We start from the raw sequence: 24,664 nt of genomic DNA, 5'->3' as shown, positions 1-24,664 counted from the left end.
TAGGAAAGTAGACAACTATGGCTTCTCTCATCATTGGCGGGGGTACACTGCTGCTGTCACCAAATTATAAACCTTGGCCAGATAAGGGACCAGGTGGGTCAGATAGATATTATAGAACTCTTTGGGCAGACCATCTATTCCAGGGGTTTGCCAAAAGTCAGTTCCCTAATCACCTCCCATATCTCCCCTTCTGAGACCAACTCCTCCACAGATTCATGATGTTATAAGGATATTTTGGGCAGTCACAGGTCTTCTAAGAAGAGTTTTATGTTGCAGTAGGGCGTTCAGGTACACCACCATACAGAGCATTGTGAGATGAGTGAGAAAATGAATGCCATGTTGGGGGTAGTATATGATGTGAGGATAGGAGCAAATAGATGTAATCAGGGATATTGTTTTCTCCTGTCTAGCCAAATATGCAAGCAATCTGCTTCCGAATGGTTTCTGGCTGTAATCCATGCACCCCCTCTCTAGTAGGGATGCGTGATGCTCTGCCTATATTTCTGTGTAAAGCTGAAGCAGCAAGTTTTAGATGTCTCAAAGATGTTTCCAAAGTGCTTAGCTCTCTTTCAAGGATCATCTGGTGAGACCCTATCATAGATTGCATACAGTGACCTCTCATACTAGGCTTGAAAGCCTCCCATCCCATAAAGGGGGAGTCAATAGATCCCTCATTCGTTACAAAGTTTCCCCTGATACATTCACCCGAAGTGTCTTTGAAAGCTGAGGCTTCCAACATGGGGATTGTAATTTCTACAATGGAACAGGGACATGTGAGATTAGTAGTTGCATAGTGATACAGGTACGACTGTTATCCAATCTAACATAAATCAACAGTTGAGGATCAATGTGAAAGCCATCATGTTACAGCCTTAAAATCTGGTGTCATTGGCATGCATGGGAGTGGAGTGTGCGGTCGATCCAGATGAATAAAATGCAATTACAATCATTCTTCAGTCAGCCCCCAGAATCCAGCACAAGATGTGACCATCTTGTGTTGATTGATGATGGATTGGAAAGGAAATGGGGCTGTTCAGCATTAGGGGCATAAATGCTATTTATTTATAGTGGACATGCCCTAGATGTTCCAGGTCATGATTGATAGACTGGTTAATAGGGAAATAGGCCCTTATTTACAACAAACTAACTCAGCGCGGTGCTGCAAGCCATTTTGAGGTGCCAAACTGAGGGGTTTATTTATATGTCCCTTCCGCCCCCAGTGCCTCACTTTTTCCCATATTAAAAGTGAAGCACCGGCAGCACAAGGGGCTTTTAAATAAGCCCCATAGTCACTTACAAAGCACAGGAATGCGTCATATCTACAACAATATGACGGATCCCTCTGCTCCCCCTGCGCTGGCGCACAATTGGCTGCAATGCACTGACGCATGCACCCTGGCACCATGGTGCCAGGGTGCCTGCATTGCGGAGACATTGGTTTTGTGCAGGACGGGACGCCTTCCTGCACAAAAACAATCACAAGAGGTGATTTCCTCTTTCTATGTGTGCTACAAGATGCAGCACGCATAGAAAGAGGAAAAAACGAGGAGAAATGAAAACATTTCTCTTCTTTGAGCCTCCCTACGTCTCCCATGGGGAGGCATAGCATTCAGTCGCATTCCCAGGATTACGATTTTTCATTAATCTGTGAATGTGTCAGGTTCCATGAGAATTGCGTGGGAACACCCACAGCAACACCCATGGAACGCCCATTTCATGCAAATTCCTGTGTGTAAAGGGGCCGTATTAACAAGCACAGGAAAGGATTTTCATGTCCTTGTAAATAAAGAGCAGTAAAATGTGCAGCCAGTGTGTCCCAAAATGTGGTGCACCGACAGGGCAAGGGGCTTGTAAATAATCCCCATAGAATTTTTCTTTTAAAAATGAAACGTAGGTGACCCTGAATTGTGCCCAGCTGTAGAGGATGTGCAGATACATTTACTCTATGTGAGAGTGCTGTGACATATAAGGTATCCCAGTGCGTTCCTGAGCCTGACTGAAGAAAGAAAAATGCTTCCTCTCCTGCCAGAGTGAAGAAAATAGAAACCTTCTCAGGGGTCTCACTGATACTTGGTCCTTTTAAACCAAAAAAGAAGAAATTGGCACAGAAGCTGAAATATAAAAAGAATGCATTTATTAACCTCAGATGAGGGAGAATACGTCACACAATACCCTCAGAAACTGTAAAGAGTACAGAAAACAGGGGCCTTATATATGCTTAGGGTTACATAGTCGGTACAAAAGGGGGTGGTGATGGACGGAGCATCTGAACCAATCAAACACTCACACCCAGTCAACAGATCTGGGTTTAATCCATCACTGTTCTTTAGCTCACTCTTCCACCCCAGTTCAGACATGGCAATATGAAAATCAGTCTGACCCTGTGCCTCATGGGAACAGTCCAGCCCGAACTTCCAAGCCATGCCTTCCCTGGACCGGAAACAAGCTTCCGAGGACCGGTTTCTGGCATTGCAGCCGTCTTCAGCCCGGCTTGCTTGAATCCAGTGGCAAAGCGAGCAAGGGACTCATGTCTTAGCATACCCTGCCAACTTATGGTGAACAAAGTGGTACAAAAGGGGGTGGTGATGGACGGAGCATCTGAACCAATCAAACACTCACACCCAGTCAACAGATCTGAGTTTAATCCATCACCGTTCTTTAGCCCACTCTGCCACCCCAGTTCAGACATGGCAATATGCAAATCAGTCTGACCCTGTGCCTTATGGGAACAGTCCAGCCCGCACTGCCAAGCCATGCCTTCCCTGGACCGGAAACAAGCTTCCGGGGACCGGTTTCTGGCATTTCAGCCGTCTTCAGCCTGGCTTGCTTGAATCCAGTGGCAAAGTGAGCAAGGGACTCACGTCTGAGCATACCGTGCCAGCTTATGGCGAACAAAGCGGTACAAAAGGGGGTGGTGATGGACGGAGCATTGGAACCAATCAAACGCTCACACCCAGTCAACAGATCTGGGTTTAATCCATCACCGTTCTTTAGCCCACTCTGCAACCCCAGTTCAAATATGGCAATATGCAAATCAGTCTGACCCTGTGCCTCATGGGAACAGTCCAGCCCGAACTGCCAAGCCATGCCTTCCCTGCACCGGAAACAAGCTTCCGAGGACGAGTTTCTGGCATTTCAGCCGTCTTCAGCCCGGCTTGCTTGCATCCAGTGGCAAAGTGAGCAAGGGACTCACGTCTGAGCATACCCTGCCAACTTATGGCGAACAAAGCGGTACAAAAGGGGGTGATGATGGACGGAGCATCTGAACCAATCAAACACTCACACCCAGTCATCAGATCTGGGTTTAATCCATCACCGTTCTTTAGCCCACTCTGCCACCCCAGTTCAGACATGGCAAAACGCAAATCAGTCTGACCCTGTGAGTCATGGAAACACTCCAGCCCGAACTGCCAAGCCATGCCTTCCCTGGACCAGAAACAAGCTTCCGAGGACCAGTTTCTGGCATTTCAGCCGTCTTCAGCCCGGCTTGCTTGAATCCAGTGGCAAAGTGAGCAAGGGACTCACGTCTGAGCATACCCTGCCAACTTATGGCGAACAAAGCGGTACAAAAGGGGGTGGTGATGGACAGAGCATCGGAACCAATCAAACACTCACACCCAGTCAACAGATCTGGGTTTAATCCATCACCGTTCTTTAGCCCACTCTGCCACCCCAGTTCAGACATGGCAATATGCAAATCAGTCTGACCCTGTGCCTCATGAAATTTTTCTGGTCTACTATGATTTTCAACTTATCTGAGAAAAGGAGGGTATATTTCAGGCTTCGCTCACTGAGCTTCCTTTACACTTCCATGAAAGATGCCAGACTGCTAGAGTATAGTCTGGACCTATCATGATCTTGCTGCCATCACTAGCATGGTGTCCAACATTCCTGGATGCAATCAAAACAGTGTCACTGTCCCTAATGTTCAAGATTTCAATGGACTGTGGTGGGGTCCATGAGGGGCTGCTTGGCCTGAACCCAGTTTACCCTCTCCACCACAAACACATTTGAAAGGGCTGTCAGTGCTAGCTCTTTCATTAGCCAGGTTTCCAGAAAGCTAGTTGGTTCAGGGACCTTTATGCCCTTTGGGCACCCAACGATGCACATGTTGTTGATGCAGGTATATCACTCTGTATCATCTACTCTGCCCTCCAGGACCACATACAATATATAACTCTGTGACTTTCTATTGAAGATCCTTTGTGCAAGGCTGAAAGTCCAGGAGACTGTTCTCATTAGACTTAACTCTTTCTGAGCTCTTATGCTGGTCTTTGTGGAGCAAGTCAAGGTCAGTCGCTATAGAGTCTACCTTAGCCTCCAAGGCATTACTGATGTCAGTAATAACTACAAAGATCAGTTTGTCTGATCACGGAAGGTTAGGAACAGGTTTACTTCATGCCACTTCATTTGACAATTCCACTCATGGGGGAAGGCCTGTTAGGAGGCTCACTTCTCCCCATGTAGGTAGTATAGTGTCATAGCAGATCACTAGGAAGCAGCTGGAATGGTGAATGAGGGTGTGGAAAACACACAGGTATCAGCCCGCCTTACCCAGTGTAGCAATATTTATGTGTCCTGGAAGAGGAGGGGAAAGGCACGAGCAGCTAACTCCCCAAACCAGATGCCCATGTGATTGATAGGAATAACTCATATACTGGCAGGCCCTGCACAGAAACCCAGCTCCTAGAGATGCCAGAGTCCATGGAAGACCCCTCCTCCTACTAAGGATTGCAGGCCAGCATAGGGAAGTGAGTGGGGGCACCCACTCCCCATGTGAAGCTTCATCTGCAGAGTTGATTCTATGTGTCTCCACACAGTTTCTGGGTCAACAATGTGAGCCCATGAGAGCACTCCCAGAACTAAGGAAATGAAGAGTCACTAGGCACGCAAAGGGTGAAAAGGACAATGTCAACAAGTGAACACATTCAAAGAACAGTGCTCCTTACGTGAAGCCGTCCGCCATGAAAGAAAAGATCCCTGCTCCAGAATGGGTGACTCCAGGGCATGGTAGAGACGCCTGCCAAATCTTTAGGTATGGTCACACTGGTGCATCATTGATGCAGAATCCTGGGCCTCAGAGCCCTCCCACAACTCTAGAGGGGGGCACAAACACAGGCAGTCCTATCTTTTTATGTGCGTGGACTCCGCAATAGAAAAGATGCTACTAGTAAAATACTTTTGTGAATAGCAAATAATCGTAACCTTACAGAAAAGTGTACGTTTACCTTTATGCATCAGGCCCTGAATGCACATCATCTAAGAAACTTAGACACTTCTTGAGTTTTTGTTCATCCAACTCGCTGGGACTTGCACTATTAAAGGTATTCCAGAGACATGATGAAAAGTATTAAGATTATCTGAGTCTGCAGAGTCTCTTTAAATAGTGTTTTACTTGTCCAGTTTTATCACAATCCCATCAGTCACCCCGAGGTAGTGAGGAATTGACTAGTTTCATCCAGTAAAAAGTGCTGCATGTCTCTTGTCAGCACTACAGGTAGAGTCAGTGAAGTAGTTAGATGGGCTAAGTTGCATAATGGTAGTATCAAATGGCAAAGAGATTTTCCACTGGCTATCATCTGACGATGGAGGTTGAAGGGTAGTGCTATCAATGAAATGGGCACATTCCTCACACAACGTCAGGGGTAGTGCATGAAGGAGGAACTTGTCTGACAATTTCGTTTTGGGGGGTTTCTGGCTGAGCCTGTTTGAGATCTTCTGAAGGTGGCCTTGGCTTTCTGGTTTTTGTTCTTCTTTCTAAGCACCACTTTGCAGGAGTTTGGGGACATTCCCACTCAGCTGATCTTAGAGACTTTGTTTCTTCATTTAGATCACCTTGCAAACAATAAATTAATGTTTTGATCTAAATTAGTTTTGACATTTGTTTATTAAATGAGGGGGAAAGGGTTGTAAATTTGGTAATATTAAGCTCTCTTTTCATGGAAAGTAATATCTAGTGTGAACTACACCTTCCAGATACAGCTATATATAGAGAACTATTGTACTGGTTTCAGATTGTCACATGCTTTTTTCTTCAAGTGGAATAAGTTGTTTACAGTTTCAGTCACAACCTCATTGTAGTGTCTTGGTTAAGGGGACCTATCATCTGAGTGATTGATCTGTAAGTTAACATAGTCAAGGCAAACATCTCCAGATTGGGGAGATGAATCTGCTTTCTGTATTGAGCTCATGCCTGTAGTCTTTTATGTTGTTCCATAACTTTGGTTACTGTGAAGGAGAGTCAAAAAGGAATCTGTCATTGGCTTCATCAGTCCACCAAAACTGGGTCATGAGCCGATGGTTGCACACATCAGAGGTCATAAGATCTTCTTTGGAGCCCTTCTCATGGGTTGGTGTACGAGACCTTCATTTTGCAGGAAAGAAGTGCAGTGGCTTGCATTGCTATCACTAAAAGTGATATTGTATGAACCTAGTGTATCATTGCTAGTTAAATTTACACATACACCAAATCAGAAAGAATACTTGTCCTGAGATATCGATCTCCGTCAGATGCTACTGTGCAGGCAATAAAGCAGACCATGACCCAATAAATCTGTGATCAATTCGAAAAATGTTATTCAACACTTGACAAAGTGATTTTCCAACTCCCCAGATGCATACACCAAGTTTGAACCTTTCACAAAGTGTAGGTGCTAGGACTGACATACTTGGTGTGGTTTCCACTAACTTTTGTGCCTTCAGACTTCCTATTTTGCTGCCCTTGTTTTTGCTGGGCTTTGGACTCTGTGCACTTTACCCCTGCTAGCCTGTGCTAAAGGGCTTCTGCTCCCTCCCTAAAACATGGTAACATTGATCATTGAACTGATTAAAGATTTGATTAAATCATTTATTCTAAAATCCACTTTAAAGGAATGATGACCCCCATGTGTCTTGTTTCTTGGCTATCAAAATAACTAGGGGGAAACACACTTTAGTTAAATGTGGAGGGGCTTATTTACAGAATTTTGGGGTATGACAGCACCGCAAAGCATCTTGCCGCACTGGCCTACGCCAAAAAGAAATGACAAGAATGCACTGTATTTAAGCAACAGGATTCATTCCTGACCTATCTCCCTGCACTGGTGCAGTTTCGGCTGCCTAGTGCCAACATAGGCACCCTTGCACCATGGTGCAAGGGTGACTATGTTAGATGCCGGATTGTTCTGTGCAGGAAAGCGGAACCTTTTTGCACAAAAACAATCCGAAGACGAGGTTTCCTGTTTCTATGTGTGCTGCAGAACTCAGCGCACACAGAAAGAGGACATAAATGAGGAGAAATAGACGTATTTCCCCTCATTATGCTACACCTCGAGAGGTGTATGGTTTTGGTGCTTCTTCAGGTTTACATCACTTGTAAGTTAGGGTCAGCGTCAAATTCCATAGGTGTGGCGTGGGAAAACCCACCCCAATACCAATGGAACGCCTTCTGGGAGCAGAGTAAGGCGACACCGTGATTTGCACGGCGTCGCCTTACTCATCATTTATCACAGTGTCTTCTGTGTGGCTTCATAATTCCAATGAGCGCCCTGCATCATCCATGTACCTCTTTCTTGATACAAAAATCATGAATAACGCTACACAGCAAAAGTCACCGAAATGTCATAAATGAGGCCCTAAGACTATGAAATCTGTGCAGAATATTATTTTCCATCCTGCCCTTCTGTTGAACCTGCAGAAAGAACTTACCCAGGAATCTGCTTTGCTTCAGTAGAGCCTGTAATGTGGTCAACCGGCCAGCATCTGCAGACTGGAAAGCAGATCTTTTCTTGTGTACTCATGGTAGGTGGACATGGAGGATTCCTGGTGTGTTCCTCAACTCTGTCTCAGATCCATTTTGGTGTCTTGCTTCCCAACTCCTACAAAACTCTTAGTGGCAAATTTACAGATATTTCACGCAAAGCAGGCAAGCCAACTTGCATGGAAGTGAGACGTCGGAATTGTGGCATATTTAATCAACTCAAGCTCTTCTGCGACAACCAGCATGGTGTCTCCAACTTTTAGTCGGACAGACGCCTCAGATAATGCATAACGTGTACTACTGCGCTTTACCTGCAAATGCAATTAGCTAGGTAGAGTGCGAGCCTGAGTTGTAACTTAGACGAGAACATCTTCCCTGACTCCCTACAAATGTGGTTTCTTGAAAGTAAAATGCCACGGTCTCAAATACGAAGACGTAATGTTGAGTTTTACCCAGGAGCCTCTGGATCTTTGACTTTTGCAGCTCCTCGAAGCACATGTTCTGTAAATTTCACTGCTTGCTATTGAGTGTTATTATAAATTGTATGTTTCTACTACTATGGGCAAGCCACTCAATCTAAACGTTATAGTTAATTAGTTTGCACCATTCCTTTTTCATTATGGTCTTAACAATGACAGTTTTCATATTACTTTCAGTTTACCACTTTTCCCTAACTTCTGTTCTTCCTTGTCCTTTTTTTATTTCCGATGTCCTATCCTCCAACCTTGTAATGTATTTTGTGGAAGGCTGTGCTTCCCCACCTGCTGCAAGCCTTTCCTTTGATGTCCATTCTCCTTGTCATGCTGCCTCTGTCTGCTCTGCATCCACATGAACTTTATCTCAGTGTTTCTTGGCACTGCTTCCAGTCTGCACAATCCTCCGCTTGGGTCCTTTTCACGTTGCTGCTTTTTATTTCTCCACATGACATTGGTCTTGCTCATGCTTCTTCCACAACCTTATGCCAGAGCATGAGGCTTTTTGAACGCTGCAGCTGTCTTCTCCTAGTTCCTATGCTCCTCTCTGCTCCTAGTCCCCTTACTGCTTTCCTATTCTTACTCCTTGTGCTGTGGGTCATCCAGTGCTGTTCATTGGCCTGGTGCCGTGGTTGCGATCTTCATGAGGTAGAGCACTGTGCCAATATTTTTTGCTGATCTTCTGATAATGGTACTGGTGCCATGCTCCACTCTGACTGGATGTACCGTACTTCATCTTGTGTGATTTGTTTGCTGGTGCATCATGTACGATGATATTTAACTTGATTATTAAGTAGAGGTGGTTGGCCCATGGTGGGGGATTTGGAAATGCTGTGGTTTTCTCAATGTCATGCACACCCGTGCCTTACCCCCTTGTTACTACATAATATATTGCCTTTCTCAATAAACAAGTCATAACACTTTTACAGAGTTCCTTTAAGTTATATTCCACAGCTGCTAAAACTTAAAAAAAAATATTATTATTAATCACATAGGCAAAACCTGATGCATTTACCAATGCGTGTTAAAAATGCAATCTAATACACAATTGCCAAACATACTATTCTAGTCAGCCAGGCATTAATATAGTGTAAAAGTATCCACAGTGTGATTATCAGTTGTGTTGGGAGGGGGAGGTTAAAGGAATATTTGAAGTCCCTTCCCTTTTTCCCATTTCCAGCCAGTATATAAATGACAAAAGGTGTTAGTGATGGTCCATTACTGAGTGGCTTACTCATTTTTACCACTTGAAACAAAGCATTTTTATCAGCATGATATTTCTCTTGGTCAGAGCCTGGCACACACCCTGGGATCATTTAAGTCCCCCTCAGGAGTGCCCGTCCCCCAGTTTGAAGACCTCTGCTCTATGCTGGAGATGCCCTACGCTAACTGCGTGATGGGGAAGTCAGTTTGTACGAGTTCATGACACTATTTATTAGAAATGCTTAGAAAGATATCCTACCTAAAAACAGACTGGTCCAAATTTTGCATCTTTCCCCCTAGCCCCCTATTAGACTTGAAATATGCGCCAGTTGGCCCCACTGGAGAATTGGCAAGTTCAAATACTATGATGTGTCTCATTGCAATCAATTTAGACAATGCAGTTGTGGCCACATGCCATTCCAATCCAATGGGGAACAAGCTCCCACTGTTGCCAATAGAGAGGATGACCATAGCCCAAAGGTTAGTATTCCCTAGACTACTGTACTTTTGCTCGACATTGTGATGAGTGCTGGAAAGGCCATTTTTCTACAATCTGTACAGTCTGTTGGCAGGATTTAATTGTAATATAAGTTTGGCCCTAAATGAAAGACAGTGGCCCATATCCAAAGGGGGCCTGTGTGCACCACAATATAAAATAAAATACATTGAGAACCAAGCACAATCGCCGAAGAGGTGGCTTGAAGATGGAATCAACTCATCGAGAGATAATATACAGGCTAATCTGCAATTGCATACTATTCTCGAGTATATAATGAATATCAAGACAACTCATCCTTCACACTCAAATTTCCTAAGTGCCTTATTACGAGTTTGGCGGAACTCCAGTGGTGGCGGCACTGCGCCGTCCTCTGGAGAACCGCCAAAGCCATGGTGAGCCCGCAAGGCTGGCGGTCTGACAGCAGCAGTCTGTTGGGCTCATAGGAGAGCCTAACATGCAAACGGCCACTGTAAGAGCACAGACTATACGTTTCTGGACCGTGTGGCTTGAATGCCACACCCTGCAGGAACTGGGAGTGCAGAACCAGGGGGCACAACATGCGCCCCCCTGCTTGCATCCCCAGGTCCAGGAGCAGCAGGGGGCCCTATTAGGGCCCCCTTAGTTGCCTCTCCATTACCCTTTTCATGGCGGGCTCACCACCATGAAAGAGGCGGTGGAAAGCTAACTCAGAATATGCTCTGTGGTTCTTCAGCGGCACCACAAGCATATTGTGGCTCCTGACTGCTGCTCAACCACCGCGGGATCCTGGATCCCCGACAGCCGCAGCGATCCTGTCCTGTCTGACCTCCACACTTGTAATACTGCAGGCGGGCCTGCAGTGTGGCACTGGTTGGACCGCCACCACGAGTACGGTATTCCTATGGACCTCCATACTTGTAGTAAACCCCTAAGTGTGGCTAATCGTTGTAGGCAGTACTGTTTGACAAATGATGGTTCAATGTACCCTTCTACCTGGATATACCATTGTAATGCCAACCTAGGTTTCGCAAAATTGCAGAAGGTCATAACAAACAGTCTGAGTTGGAGACGGGTCTCACCACGGTTGGGGATTTCTATGAGCACAGATTGATACACCACTTCGCAATGCAAGTGTTTCACGTCTGTAGAGGCCAATTTCTGATGTACACCTGCTTGTCGGGCCACATTGCAGATGTGCTCAAGACGCAACTGAACCCCTAAGGTAGGATTTCCTGCACATTATTCTCACACATGGACGCAATCACATAATGATAACACTACTGTACAGCGCATTACTGCCCCACTGCTTGGCATATAAGTCAGAACTAAAAACAAGATGGGAATTCCAGGCAGGCCGGGAGATCCTGGGCACAAAATGGGAAAAAATGTTAGGATGCTAAAGACTAAAGTACACAAAATTCAATTATCTTCAATACAAATACTTGCTCCCCGGGCAGATGGGTCAAAAGTATGACAGCCAACACTAACTGCCCCAGGTTGACCAACGCAGATTTTTATTAAATGGAGTGGGAGTGACCAGCAATAGTCCAATAATTGGAAGATATACTGAACTCAGTTGCAAAAATTACAGGAACACATATTGATTTGGGTCCACTCACATGCTTATTAGGTTTACTGGCGAGATCATAGAAACTAAGGCCTGTGAATAAATTCATAGATCTGGCTTTGGTGCTTGCAAAGAGATATATATCCATTTCACAGAAATCCCCAGAAGCCCCATTGACAAATATGTGGTTGCATGAAATTAAAAGATTAATTGTATGCAAGAGGGTACTTTCATTAAATGTCAAAAACAGATGGGTAAAGACACATTATACACTAGCTGGGGCATGATATTATATATATTTTTTTAATCGTTTTTATTAAACAGCACGTTAGTACATAGTTCCACCCCGGGACCCAATCAGATCTGCCATGTCCATATAATAGTACAAGCATTTTTTATCAAGAAAACGCAACCCCAATCATACCTGTGACCCCCACCCTACCCAGTATTACAGTTTCTGTTATTAAGCACATAACAATTTATACAACATAAGTATGCCATCTCACATTAGCATATCCAACCTTTACAGTCATTTACTACACGTGCATTTATACATGATGCCCACTGCAAGTCAGGGTTTCCAAGTAGGTACACAGTCAACGGAGCCCAAAACTCTTTCAGCCTAGGGGCCTCGGGTACTTCCTCTGCATAAGCCCCCAGCTGTTCCCTGCAATATATCAAATCTCGGATGTTTTCCTGGTAGTGGCAGTTTTGGCACCCCAGCATTGTGCCACTGCCCGCCTGGCAAACAGGGTCGAGACCGCAACAAATCGCCTATTACACGGCTTGAGCTTCTCTACCATCCCCAATAAGCAAACTACAGGAGTGCACACTACATTTTTTAATACTACCTCAGTGAGCACTCTTGCTACTTGAGTCCAGAATGGCGATATTTTGGACAGCTACATGCAAGGTGCATGAAGTTTGCTTCATCCTGCCCACATCGTACACAGCGCGCATTCTCCCACAGACCATACTGCTGCAATTGACTCGCTGTATAATATAGCTGGTGCAGAAACTTGAAGTGAATAATACAGAGATTACAGTTTGCCGCCAATCGGCCAGTCAACTCACAACAGGACTGCCACTGTTCCAGCAGCATTGGGGACCCGAGCAACTCGTTCCACTTATGTGAGGGGTGTTCAGTGAGTTCGCTCTCTCTCATAGATGCATTATATAGTTTAGTTATCAGACCTCTAAGTTCCTCTCCCTCCAGCACCGCCTGTAGCGCCTTAAGTATGTTCGCCTCTGTTGGATAGTCATGGAAAATAGATCTGATTGCCTGCCGCAGCCTAATGTACAAAAAGCCCAGCATTATGCTGTGATCCCTCCTCGCCTGCAGATCTAGGAGTGACCGGAACTGGCCATTCTTATTCAAATCTCCCATTTTTTTTATCTCTGCCGCTCCTAGTGCTCGCAAGGCTGCTTGCTCATGGGTTGTGGAGATATCTGGATGCTTAGCAAGTGGTAGCGCCTGGGCATATAGATAATACAGCTGCACCCTCTTATCCAGAGTCTTCCATGCCCATGCAGTACATCTAACAGAGTTGATTTCAGCTCTCGGACTGTGATAGTGCCGCCACCACCAGGGAGACCGGATGCACAATGTCCACCTCAATTGCAGTATGTGGCAAGTATTGCTGCGGGAAGTACCAATAATGTGCAAACTGCACCTGTGCGCATAGATAGTATAGCCGCATATCAGGCGCCTCAAACCCTCCCCGATCGAATGGTTGGATAAGCACACTCCAACTGCACCTTGGTTTCTTGCCTACCCATACTAGGGTCAGTACAGTCAATTGGAGCATATTAAATAGTACAAGATTCAGCCGAATGGGGATATTGACAAATAATGAGAGGAGTTTAGGCAATATCGTCATTTTTGTTACTGAGATTCTGTCAGCTAGCGAGAGTGGTAATTTTGCTCACTGTGTCGCTTGCTCAGTAATCTGCATGATGACTCAGCCATAATTCATGGAAAGTACCTATTCAGGTTCCCTATGCAGCCATATCTCCAAGTACTTCACTGGTTCGGTGGACCACAACAGCAGGAAATCCAACTTATTTCTTGAGTGCCAGCCGTCAGCGGGAAAATTGTCGACTTTGTCCAATTTATCCCTAGTCCAGAATAACGTTCGAATTTCACATACTCACGCAGCAGTGCAAGAAGATGTGTGGCAGGCTAACGAACATAAAGCAACATGTTATCAGCATATAGGGAGACCAACTTTGCCGGAATTGCAACGCTGCATGGGCATGCTTTTGACGAAGTTTACAAGCCAAGGGCTCCAGCGCAAGCGAAAAGAGCATTGGCGACAAGGGGCACCCCTGCCTCGTACCCCTCCTTATTGGGAAGCCATCAGAAATCCAGCAATTTACTCGTATCCGAGCCACCGGCTCCCTATATAGTAGTTGAATCCATTTAAGGAAAAACGGTGGCATGCCCATTCGCAGTAGTACTGTAAATATATACTCCCGCCACAAAGAGTCAAACGCTTTCGCTGCATCAAGCAGCACAGCCACTGATTGAAAATCTGGCTCAAAGTAATGCAATGTTGCAAAAATAATGTGCAGGTTATGCTTCGTCGATCTAGTGGGTACAAACCCTGAATGGTCCGGAAGAATTTGTTTGGGTACCAGTCGCTGTAGCCTATTGGCGATCATCTTTGCCAAGATATTTGCGTCTATGTTGATTAGGGAAAGAGGCCTGTATGAGTCACACCTGTTTGCTACCTTGTCAGGTTTCAGCAGTGTGACATTAAGCGCCTCTGTGAGAGTGGGGTTGAGTTACCAAGTATTCAATTCAATTCAAAGTAGCTTTATTCGATTTTGCATACAGAATCATAAAAGCACAAAATTACATTCCAATTAAAACATTATCAAAAAAACAGTAGATAAAACCTTTGAAAGGATTTCATTATTACAATGGTTAAAATGGCAGATAAGTCCTATCTCAAATTCATTTGAAAGTAAAAACATGAATACAAGAGTTCATTGAACGTTACATGGACTTTCTGAGGGCTATAATGGTCTTCAAATAAGATGCCACTGCCTTTATCTCAAAAACAGTCTCTAGTAGCTTCAGTTTGCAGTACGCATCACGACATCCTCTAATACCCCATTTAGTAAATATAGGTTTTAAAAACTGTTTCCTAGGGCCCAAATAAAAATGACAAAAAAGGATAGAATGAATGTTTGATTGATTCAAAGACCCATCACAGGGACACTTTTCCAACTGTTTAGCCCAGTCATTACATTTAGGGAATGTTATCAAACGGAAGAATGTATCAGCCCGAAACCTGGTCAATAGCATTCTGGAATAAGGACCGCTCTCCATAGTTAAGTAGAGTTTCATTCCTTCCTGTTGAATGAGTACGCCGTTTAATTTGTTGATGTTTTTTCCTTTCTCGCTCAACCACCTTTTGTTGGCCAGATGTTCCATTATAGTCTTTTTCAGGGTGCGCTTAGAGATGGTTTCCAGGCACAACGGGTCTTTAAAATATTCTTCTTGGCCAATGTTTATAGACATGTATCTCACATGGTTTAACCATTTGATACTTCACCCCCCTCTAGGTTTAGGCAGTCCAAAACAATTTCCCTGTTCAGTGATGTTTCCGGGGTAGTCCAAATTTTATGCCACAAAAGAAGGGGACTGGCTTCAATCGTGTCCTCTACATAGGAAAGCCCCAATTCTCTATGGCTAAAAAAAATAGATAATGATTTTGGCGTGGCAAGCAGATACCATATACAATTATTTTCAGCCAATTGTATATGCTTGGTATTTGTAAAACTCCAGATTCAGGCGCCGTATGTACCAGTAGAGACACATCTAGCCTTGAAAATGTGTGTAAGTTCTTTGACCGGACGGCCACCAAGTTTCCTTGAAAAGTTTATTAGTGCTCCGGTGGCTCTACTGAATGCCAGGTTTCTAGCATGGACCGCCTTAGCCCAATTTCCCTTATTGTCAAAAGTTACTCCCAAGTAACAGAAAGTGGCAGTGTTATGTATCTTTTTCTGATTTAAAAAGATTGATTTGGGGGATTTTCTAGAAGGGCCACATCTCATGGAGTAAGTCTTCGTTACATTGATTGTTAACCCACGAGTGTTCATGTAATTGGAAAATTCCACCACCGCCCTCTGCATGCCGATGGAGGTCCGCGATAGTATAGCGGCATCATCCGCATGTAAGAGGATTGGTATGGTAGTCCCTACCACTAATGGATAGTCAAACTGAAACTTCCTCATATGCTCCAACACTGTGTTTGTATATAATATAAAAAGGAAGGGTGCAAGGATGCACCCTTGCCTCACACCTCTGTTGATGTGAAACCTTCCTGAGCATTGGGCGTCTCTGCCATACCTGACTCTTGCCCCTGCGTTTCTATATAGCTCCTTGATAAATACAATGATCTTATTATCTATGCCTAAACTCTTCAGCGTGTCCCAAAGCTTTATGTGGTCCACACAGTCGAAGGCAGAGGTCAAGTCTACAAATGTTATGTGTAGACTTTCATGCTTTGCCTCTGTATATTTAGCGACCAACAGAGCCCGGTTTAAACTCTGCTCTATTGTGCCCTTCCCTTGGCGGAAGCCATACTGAAGAGGGGTTATGATGTTGTTTTCTTCCGACCAATCTTGGAGCCTATTTAGGATGATCCTGCCTGCTACCTTCATCAATGCGTCCAGAAGTGAAATTGGACGGTAGCAGGCAGGATCATTTCTATTGCCCTTTTTAGAAATTGGCACCACAATTGCCTCAGGCCATGTAGAGATAAAACCTACGGTGTTAATGCTATTCAAAACGATAGTTAGGAGGGGAGCCCAAAGTTTTAACTCACTTTTATATATATCGATGGGGACCCCATCGGGTCCAGGTGCTTTGCCCGATGCACTATCGTTAATGGCCTTTAAAACTTCATTATAATCAAAAGTGATTCCCAGCGGAAACTGAGCGGGGGCTCTTTGGTTGATGTTGGACTTACACTTCCTCTTTGGTTAGAGTTATTATACAGATGTGAAAAATGCTCAACCCACACCTCCCCTGACACTACGATTTCTATTACGTCGTTGTCTCTGTTTTGGAAAAAAAGGTGCATTAACTGCCTTCCAGAAGGCGATGTTGTCATTTTTCTGGCAAGCTAGGTGTAAATTTTCCCATAAATCCCGCTTTAATTCCTTCCTCCTAGTGTCTAGTGCAATTCTATAAAGCTTACGTGCCTCTCTGACATGGACCACGGATCTTGGAGCTTCATGCAAAGCTGCTATTAAGTGTTTGTGCGCTGTAGAACATTCCTTATTGAACCAACCCTTTTTTTTTACTGAGATGTTTTTTAAATGGTTTCAGTAAAAGGTTTTTTATCTCCTTAGTAATTTCAATAAAGGAGTCTACGATTACTTGTGGACGTTCAAAGTCCCTCAGGCAGATTGACACATGGTCGGAAGCTCTGGTCAATAAGTTTATCAGGAATTTTTTGGGGTCCGCCTTTTCCCACTTAAGGGAATACCCATTTATTTTCCCCAGAGTTATGGGTATCGGGTACTCTTTTTTTTTTGCTTGTGGCTGCTCCCTTTACTTGCAACTCCATAGAAATCGGATAATGATCCCCAAAGCGAGTTTTAATGTCTCCCAGGATAAGGCTAACCCTCGATATCGGTGCGGTAAAAGTGAGAAGTCGATTACCGAGTTTACACCCCTTCCTGTAAAAGTTGGCTCAAAGACTTTCCTTGTTGCACAAATTTCGTTCATAAAGCCCAGGTCTAGCTCATAGATCACTTCATTGAGTTTAATCCCTATACCGCAGTGAGTGAAATGGGTCGAGTCACTAATGTCAATTCCCTGCAGAGGGCAGATGCCCAGGTCATTACTAGTACAGATGGTGCAATTAAAATCCCCAATCCAAAGGAGTGCCATATCTCCAGTCCCTACCTTTTCTAGTACCCCTATGCACTTCCTTAACCTGGAGAAGATATTATCCCATACACTACAGTGGGCATTGTTATAAAAATTGATTATGGTGAGTTTGTTCACTCCTGGCCAGCTAACCAGTAGGACTTGAAAGAAGTCCTCTGAAATATTTCTAATGACTTTGATACCAGCGGTATTAGAAATATAGGTGCAAAATCCACCTTTATTTCTACCTCGGGTGCTTGGCTTCCCAGGGGTGTTAAACGTTTGGTATCCCAATAAATGAATTTCATTAGTCAGCCATGTTTCCTGTATACACAGGATACTATATTTGTGAATGACTTTTAGCCATTCAGGGTTATTCACTTTGGTTTTCAATCCTGCCAGGTTCCATGATAATACAAATTGGCTAACTTGGATGTTCATATCGCGATCGGAATTATCCTCACCTGTTGACTATTCTCTTATTATCTGTACCTCTTGGGCCTTACTGGTACCCTTTACTTGTATGTCCATTGATGTGGCCTCTGCACCTTTCGAAGCATCTTCCCTGACCTGTACAAAGCCCTGTACCTTCCCTACATCTCCTTTTTTGTTAGATTCTCCACCCTCCCCGTGTATTTGTACCTGATGTTCCTCGTTATTCCTTCTGCTATCTTCTAATGGTGGCATAGAGGCATTAACCACCCCTGAAGGGTCAGCGTCTTTAGTATGTATAAGTCAGTCGACCCCCTCCAAACCCATAAGTGGGGCAAATTGGTTTATAATTGGTATGTTAAAGACTGAGGGCATCCCTGGTCTATTATGCCATTTTGAAATTCCGGGCGGTTCCTCCACCAAGGCTTTCGGATAGAAATAGTTAAGTTCTCTAACCCTTATACTACCCTCATACCCACCCGGTTACCAGTCTTTAATAAAGGTGACTGCGCTATGGTCTCTAAAGTTTATAATGACTATGTCACCAGGGGTTGTTTTAGGTCTCTTTCCCAACCATCCTGCTCGTCCGACATGTAGAATTTCTCCATTTAGATTAGCAGGTAGTGGCCTGTGTGTTCCCAACCAATGCATAGTCTTATTCTTTAGAATTTGATGGCTTTCGAACCTACCATCAGATATTTCAGGAACCCCTGTTAACAGGATGACGTAAGGTTCGGCCTCAGAGGGAAGATTCATTTGCCTACGTCTATCTGAGGTATATCTTGTCGCCAAGGGAAGGGGAATGGAGCTATTGGCAGATGGTTGGGTACAAGGTGCAACCATTCTATCACTTGCAATCCCAAAAGCTTTAGGTTTTTCACCGCCCTGGGCCTCTTTAGCTGTTATTTTTGCATGTCCCCCTGTTTATTTGGGAAGTGGAGGGTTTGGGAGTTTATGGTTATGCTGAGTGATAGATTTTACTGCTTTTTGGGCAGTGGCGGTTGGGGGTGGTACGGGCATTGAGGTGGGCTTTGGTGGGTCTTTAGGTACAAGTTTATTATCCGCTATTGTCTGTTCTATAGCTCCCAATTGCTTCGCTATTCTCTTAAGTCTCTCTACTACCGGGAGTATTAGTGATTTAATTAATTGCTCCAAGGTGCCCATTATATCGGCACTAAATAGATCTTTTGTTGGAAAGGTTGGTGGAATAACTATTTCAGGAGTTGTGGGTACGTTAGACACAGGGCTTTTTTTCTTCCAAAAATTAAGGTGGGTATTCTTAATCTTGTTATTCTGTATACAACTCCCCTTTTTCCTCTGTTTTTTCGGTGGCTGGCCTTGGATTCGGGATGCGTTTAAAGGTGTCTTTGGTTTTTGGGCAGACTCAACTTGTAGTAGTGATATGTCTAGAAGTGCATCTAATATTGAATTTTGGGCAGAATCTGCTTGCGGAGGTGAAATGTCCAGGAGTATCTCTACATCTGGGTTAGGATTACCAGAGGACATTAAGACATTTGTAGTTGGGTCATTGATTTCAGCCAATGGGGAGGTTATATCTTGGAAAAGTAGTGGAATGCTATCATTAAGGGGCGCCTCGTATCCCTTGCTCTCATGAATCGTAGCGGGAGGGGGTGAGACGGCGTGCTGTATAGGTCCCAAGGATGATCGCTTATTTTTAATTAGTTCAACAGAGCGGCGTCTCTCAGCTCGCCGCTCTGCGAGTGCAATTTCCCTGTCAGTTACTGATGTGGGCCGGATAACAAAGTTGTCAAGCGTACCTCGTTTGTCGCCTCCTGCCAATAGAGGTTTGTCCTTAGTGAGAGACATCCTCGGTGTAGGTACGTCGGTGAAAGGGAGGGGCCCAGACCAGCCTCCTCTGGCCTAAGAGGGCCCGCCCTTTGCCCGGGCTTTGCCCGGTGTCCCGCGACGCGGGGGCTCCTCCTGATTTATGCGCCACCAGGCGCGATGATGGTGACGTCTGGCCACCACGGGGAATGCCAGGAAATGTAGTCCAATGTCTCCCTCCACACGGCGGCGGCGGGAGATATCAGCGGTGGCGGCGGGAGGGAGATAGACTGTTCCAGGGGAGAGCGGTGCCCAATGGGTCTTGCTTTCTACGAGGTAGGGGACTCCAGAGGGTGGGGAAGCTCCTCAGGTCCGTGCTCTGCGTCGCCCGCTCCACCGGGGCTCCACCTGAATTATGGGCCGCCAGGTGCGATGATGGTGACGTCTGGCCGCCACGGGGAATGCCGGGAAATGTAGTCCAATGTCTCCCTCCACTCGGCGGCCGCGGGAGATGTCAGCTGCGGCGGCGGGAGGGAGATAGACTGTTCCAGGGGAGAGCGGTGCCCAACAGGTCTTGCTTTCTACGAGGTAGGGGACTCCAGAGGGTAGGGAAGCTCCTCAGGTCCGTGTTCTGCGTCGTTACCAAGTATCGTATGCCAGTTAGGTGTGGGCGGAAAATCCGTTCCGCTCGCGGATTTTGCGGATTTTCGGGAAATTCGCAATCCGCGAGATTCGCGAATCTCCCGCAAAATCCGCAAATCCGCGAGCAGCGGATTTTGCTCGCACTGCTCGCACTGTTCGCGTGAGTTCGCGCCCCGCGAATAAGTGCAAAATTGCAGAAATACGCTCTTAGCAAAACTGAAAGTAACTACTTACCAGGTTCAAAAGTTCAGGCTCATCATTAGTAGCCATTTCCTGTAGTGCTTCCTGAGGGGCCCCTCCAGAGTTCAGTTGCCAGTTGAAACTATTATGTGACCCTGCTCTGAACCTCAGAATAGTTACACATATGCCACAAAGGTCCTGAATTACAGCTAAGGGAGACAAGCAGGAGCCAGGCTGGAAGTTAAAATCCATTAATCAGCCCCTAATTCATTATTGTCAGTTGGGGCAGGGCAGGTGTTGTAACTAATTTTGCAACAATGAAAGCACTTAGCAAGTGCAAAAGATCACTAATCAGGGCGCACTAAGGAAGCAGGTGCCAGCTAAAAAAATATTCTGTGACACATTAATCAGCCCCAAATTAATTCAGGTCACTTGAGGCAGGGAAGGTGTGCTTTGCTTTGCCGAAAATAATGTACACTGGACAACCAGAGGGTGTGGTGATGAAACAGAGGGTGGCATGGGTGGGCCAGAGGGTGGCATGAGTAGTCAGAGAGTGGCAGTGGTGACAGAGAGTGGCAGTGATGAAGAAGAGTGTCCCAAACAGGCTGGACACGTAGAAACAACAAGTTCGCAAAACTTGCGACCCGACAGGTAAGTTCGCAAATTGCGAAATTGTAAAAACCCTCGCGAACTGGCAGAAACACGGGCGAACACAAAAAAAAAAAAAATCCGCAAATTCGCGGGAATTCGCGGATTTTGCGGATTGCGAATCCGCAAATCCGCAAAATTCGCGAACGCGAGATCCGCAAAATTCGCCCATGCTTAATGCCAGTGAGCGGCTAGGCCTGCCCCCCTCCCCATAGTACTGTGCCGTGCTTCTTCTAGATCTGTGCAGATGTTCTTGGTCAACTGTTTGAATGTGCTCGGTCACGAGGTTCCTGATTGTGTTGAGTGTTTCTGGTGCCGGGTTCTACTCATACACCCACTCCAGAGCGGAAATTTCTGTCGCCAGTTTACGTATTCTTCACCGCAAGTCTTTCAAGATTCTCGCCTGTGTACTAATACATTTTCCCCGGATTGTGACTTTAAATGCTTCCCATAGCACCCCTACACTCTCCACTGAGCCCTCGTTTTCCTTAAAGTAATTTCTTATCGCCTCCTCAATGCTGCTCTTAAAAACTGGGTCAGTCAAAGAAGCCTGCTGCAGCCGCCACGCAAAAGGGGGCCATTTACCTCGAGGAGTACTGGGGAGTGATCTGAGAGCGGCTTGGCCAAGTGACTAATATGGACCACCCATGTGCATCACAAGAAAGTGACACACAACTTTGCCTGTCACAGAAGAGTTGCACAGCCTGATACACTTTTGTAAACGTAATAACCACGTACTCAACGGTATTCTCAAAGTTCATCCATTTTATTCTCATTGTTTTGTCCATGTTTGTCCGTCACATCAATGAAATAAAGTTTTATCTTTTCACGCATTTTATTTTGCACAGGAATTGCCCATCCAGGCCTATTCACAGGCACGTATAAACTTCATTGCTCCATTTTAAACAGTTCACCTAATGCATTTCGGTTAATTTAAAACCTTCTTCAGGGGTATCTACAATGGTTTAAAAACATGCGTTAATCACATATAATTAGCATACCAGCTTCAAAGCATATATTTTTACCTCTTAGCACTTGATATCTCTTGGTCCTCCCCTCTAAACCAAATGAATGAATAATAACAGCCCAATGTCTCATCACCCATGTCCCCCGCAAAAACAAAATTGCAACCTCATAAACTCCAATATTCTGAACCCCACCGTAGTGAACCTAATTATCTCCCTTGAACCACCTGATGATTAAACCTCCCATACAACAAACATATAACCCCTCATTTCAACTTTCCTTCTTACAAGTACCCCGATTTCACTAGAAACTTCAATAAGGAGACATGGCCATCCCTAATGTTTACCTGTAAAAACTTGCAGTTTCACCCACGACATTCTCTCCCCATGAACCAACGTGTTGTACTGAGCGCGATCTCCCTCTATCACTCATTTTTATTTGAAACATTGACGTCCCTGTTGGACAGGCTCCCTCCCCGCACGACAGAGCCAGGACACCGACTCTACAGAAGCCACCCTCGCAAGCCACCCGTAACCCGTCCCACACGGGACACCTGCCCCCGAACATCGTCATATCACCGGCCTGGGCGTCCACCAGCACCATTGCCCGGGCCCAGCCGCCATCTTGGACACTGCACCACGAGGCCGCGTGGCCTCAGCTCGACCCTAACCCTGGGCCTGGCCAGGCCCCGACATCCCGGCACCACCATCCACCCAGGAGGTGATCGGACCACTTGGCAGGTCAATGGGAGAGAGGAGTGTCGATGGCTCTCCCCCGCCAGGTGCCGATCGCCCCCAGCCTCCCCGGGCGCTGGCTCCAACCCCCTGCTGGGTGTCTGGAATCCCTCATCCCGGACTTCCCGACCTCCAAGTGCGAGGGTCCGGACATCAAAGGGCGCCAGACCTATAACTGGGGTAGCTCCAGAGCAGGAAGGCAGTTGTATCCTGGAGTCGAGAGACACCGTGAAGAACTCATCCTTGACGGACTGCTGGCGCTGCCGCAGCCCTGCCTTGTGAACTGTCGTCCTGCCCGCTGGCGCTGCCGCGGCCCTCTGCAACCTTCATCCTCGTCGGGACCTGCTGACTCTGCCGCGGCTCGTTGTAACTACCATCCTCGTCGGGACCTGCTGGCGCTGCCGCGGACCGTTGCTACCTTCGATCTCATCGGGACCTGCTGGCACTGCCGCGGCCCGTCTGCCTACAACACCGAGCTCGAGGATTGCGAGCTACCCATCATCTCATCGCAACTGCCAGATTGGTAACAAGACTGTCCCGCTACCCCCTTTTCCCTCCAAGAGACTAGAATCGAGGGGACCCCTGAGTCCTGACCTCCTTGTACCATTCTACCGTACTTCAGAATTGCTTATAAAGAAACGTTAAACCTTATCCTTGTGTGGTGTCCATCTGTGCGGGGTGAAGTTACTTGTCTGTACGATCGCTGGAGACGGCTCTCCCCGGAGACCTCTCCTCTTGTTCTCGGCCGACCCTCCAGGTCCCGTCTAACAGTCCCTCTCTCTATTCAACCCGTGTCCCATGGTTCACCTGCCCCGCCTATCCAAACAGAAATTCAAAATGTGCCTTCTGAGCAAAAAAAATTGAAAAAGAACTAATGTGCCGCCCTCAATTTCACTAGACAACTACAACATCCACAATCCCTTGTGCCCATTGTTCCATCTTAACAAAAAACAACATTCTACGTGAGAGCCCAATAATATTACACCAACATTTGTAATTAATGTAATATTAACACACGTATTTAGTTGACCATAACACAGAGAGTCTTTGACGTGACAAAGTTGTTTTTAGTGTTCAATTTTCACTGTGTATGGGGTGCTGCCATGGTTGGAACGGCAATAATTCATTCATTTTGAAGTAGGTATGACGCACACCCTGTTTTGTCCAAAAGTTTCTCTTGATCATATTTTTTGTGCATGCCACCTCGGACGCAAGCCAATAGTCCAATCTGGACCTCGTCCCATGTACTGAAGCGATAAAGGCACTTTCCTTTGACCCTGGATGCCGCAGGCGGTATATATTGTGAATATTCCCAGCCTCCATCAACCCCATCAATGTGTCTGACGCCTGCCTGTTTGGTGCTGTCACACATCCGGATCTATCGATATTCACATCCTGGCAAATATTAAATTCACCACCCCAGACTATCTCCCTGCGAGGGTACATAGAAATGCAACGCCACACATCAGCAAATATGGCAGAATCATCCACACTAGGGCCACATATGTTGACCAGCAGGACCTTCACACCACCCAGTTGACCCTGAAGCAGCACCACCCTGCCCTTTTCATCCGTTTCTGAGCTAATCATTGTGAACAGCACATACTTCTTAACGAGGATCATCACACCACTGGAATAGCAGGAATAAGAGGCAGCCAGGTCCCGTCTAACATTGGTGGCCAGCGGCGCGATCCGAATCAACGCGTACCGTACAGAGAGTAACTCACCCCACGACTAAAAACCACAATGACAACCAAAGAGAGCGGATCCACCGAGAAATTCCAGATGGATAAATTGGAGGAGTACAACCATCGAGAGTTAAAACAGTTCTGCATAGAACTAGGCATTGCTACCACCGGTCTGAGCACGAAAGACGATTTCAAACACACCCTAGAATCTTGGGCAGAAACCGGGGCCGTCAGACCCCA

The sequence above is a fragment of the Lissotriton vulgaris genome, chromosome 3_1, assembly GCF_964263255.1.
Source record: "Lissotriton vulgaris chromosome 3_1, aLisVul1.2, whole genome shotgun sequence".
NCBI lineage: Eukaryota > Metazoa > Chordata > Amphibia > Caudata > Salamandridae > Lissotriton > Lissotriton vulgaris.
The sequence above is the reverse complement of the archived record's forward strand: the minus strand, read 5'-3'. Positions refer to the sequence as shown.